Source organism: Chrysochloris asiatica, unplaced genomic scaffold (genome assembly GCF_000296735.1).
Source record: "Chrysochloris asiatica unplaced genomic scaffold, ChrAsi1.0 scaffold00017, whole genome shotgun sequence".
Classification (NCBI taxonomy): domain Eukaryota; kingdom Metazoa; phylum Chordata; class Mammalia; order Afrosoricida; family Chrysochloridae; genus Chrysochloris; species Chrysochloris asiatica.
The window spans coordinates 212093-214942 of record NW_006408535.1 but is presented as its reverse complement, the minus strand read 5'-3'; positions in this window follow the sequence as shown (position 1 = coordinate 214942).

Below are 2850 nucleotides of genomic sequence, written 5' to 3'. Positions count from 1 at the left end.
TTGATGTAACAATATAATATCTGATTGATTTGTAACTGCTTGTACATGACTGTTATGAGATCATTGTATATTCTAAATGGGATATAAGAAGCAACAATTTTGAAATAAACAGTCAAGGCAGCAGTCAGTTGGAGAGTCATCAGAGAGAGTCACCATTACCACCATCTGCCTGAGACTCAAAATGACCCATTGACTCTTTGAGGTTTTTTTTTTTTTTTTCATTCACCAACTCCACATCCTCCTCTAGAGACCCTCCTAATAATTATGTCGAGGCTAGTCCCGGGCAATGTTCTATTATAATAAAGTCTATGTCCTATGCTTCTGTGTCATGATGCTAGTAACTTATCGGAGTTGAAGGCATCTCTGCTCTATATCTACTAATAACTATACATAGAAGTCACTGCAGTTCATATGAAGACAACCTCTCTATTCACTAACTCATTTGAGCACAAACTCAACTTCCTATTTACTTGATCCCCAAAATGCTCCCAACATTTCCAGTACCACCCAACAATCTATAAAGTGAATTGGTTTTATTTTATTACATTTAAAGGAATACCTTCTAATTTTTCTTTTTAATATAGGAATACAAGACCACAGTGCTAAGGTATCTCCCATGGTTTTGAAATGGGCCCGTGAAAGTGAAGAGCCTTGAAAATTAAGCTTTATTAATTTTATATTCATCTCTCTCTGGGTTCCTACTCTAAATCACACATTTTTATGATTACTAAAAAGAGCTTCCTAGGTATATATTAAAAAAAATCCATGATATATTTCTGTGACTGGCAAGTGATTAATTATAGGCTGAAACCTCGGTTATTCTTCATGAGGAAATAATTGCAATGATTATCTTTAGACCTGAAATGCATTTAAATGAAGTATTTTTATAGAAATGTTCTAATTGTCTTGATTTTATAAAATCTTCAAATCTCATTCTTATGGAAATCACAGTTCTTATAGTGTATAACTTTTAAGATAAATCATTTTAGTGATGACTAACTGAATGGAAAATAGGTTTGTGAATTACATTTTTCATTTATAAATAATGTTCCATTTTCTGTAGGAATAATAAATAACTGTATTAAATAAATACAATGGCAAAAAATAAAGCAAAATATCTATAAATTTTACTGAAAAGAGAATATGTTCACTTTTATTTTTATAAAGAATGTTTTATTTTAGGTGAATTGATCAGGGCTCAACTGGTTATAAGATATAATGTTTGAAAAGAGGAAATCATATTTACCTGGAAATACAATCCTTGACAATTTCTACAAAGCAAAATATGTTCGTCTATTACCACTTTCATGCACTCACATTTATAAGTTAGTAATGGAAAATAAATCATGCAGACTGCAAAAAGAATTTCTGGTGTCAGCACTAACATACAAATGAATTTTTAGAGTTGGCACCATTTGGCTGTAGCAAAGGGAAATCCTTAAGTGACTTGGCAAACGTTTTCATATCAGCATTGAATTTAGTAAAGTTTTTTCTTCTGATAAGCTTTGAGTTTGGACTTAGCTTTTCTATTCATTTATTTCTGTTTCATTGTGAATACTTACAGCTATTTTCAGAAATCAGATTTGCATTCTCAGTGAAGAAACATTCTAAAAAAGCACAAGAAACCTTGTAAAGGTTCTTAATAAGTAGTTATATAAAACATACATGGCACTATTAAACTAAAACCCATTTCCATTTATAATGGTTCTTGTATTGCTAATGACTTACTTATTGTGATTTTTAGTTTTAAAGTAAATTTGAGAACGAAACAAAATATATCATACAGGACAGTTTGATTTGAACACTTTAGAGAAGACTATGGTATTTGGACATGAGTTCTCTATCATAAAGAATTCCTAATATATGCTTTTGCATGTATTAGGAATTACATGTTTTTGCATTATAACAATATATGAATCTAAACTCACTGTCTTCCACTTGATTCCCTATAGTGAACCTATAGGATAGAGTAGAAATAATCCATAGAACTTCCAAGTCTATAAATCTTTATAGAAACCAACTGACTCATACGTCTCCCATGGAGCAGCTGATGGATGTGGACTGCCAACCTTTAGGTTAGCAGACCAACACTTGACCCATCACATCACCAGGAATCTTTAAATGAATCTAAAGGAATCCACATCCTAAGAAACATGATTGACATTAAAACAGACTTGTATTTACAAGAACTTTAAAACATTACAAAGCTCTTAATAAGTTATAAATGGACAAGTCAAAAAAGATTGTTACTAGGCTTCCAGTTCATTTATGGGTGGGTTAATTTCAAACAAAATATGTTTAAACATCTCTGTGATCAGTGGATTACTGCAGACAAGTTCTTTCAGTAACCCACTTTTATTGATCCCATTAAAATGCCAGCAAAAAAGGGTCCAATTAAAACTATAGACCCCAGTGGAATCTCCTGGGTCTGTTAAATACTTAGGAGAATATAGAGAATTTTATGATGGTTTGTAAGGTTATCTGGTGTGCAGCTGTGGGCTAATGTACTGGACTGTACAGTCAGTTTCATTGGCAAGGTCGGTGGTTCAAGCTCACCCATTGCTTCTTGGAAACCCTATACAGGGCCACTATGGGTAGGAACTAACAACAGCAATAAACATAAGCTTACATTAGGCAACTGTTTTTCTGAACTCCAAAAGGGGCTTAATACATTTCCTTGAAGGATTTATGACTATCCTGGGAAAATATTAGGAAGAAATGTTAAGAAAATTGAAAACTGCATTAATGAGAGAAAGGCCAGGTAAATTGCAATAAGGAAGAACAAACAAGATGGCGGATAGGGTGGAGGTATAGCAGAGAGCTCCACCAACAACAACATAGAATACCCGA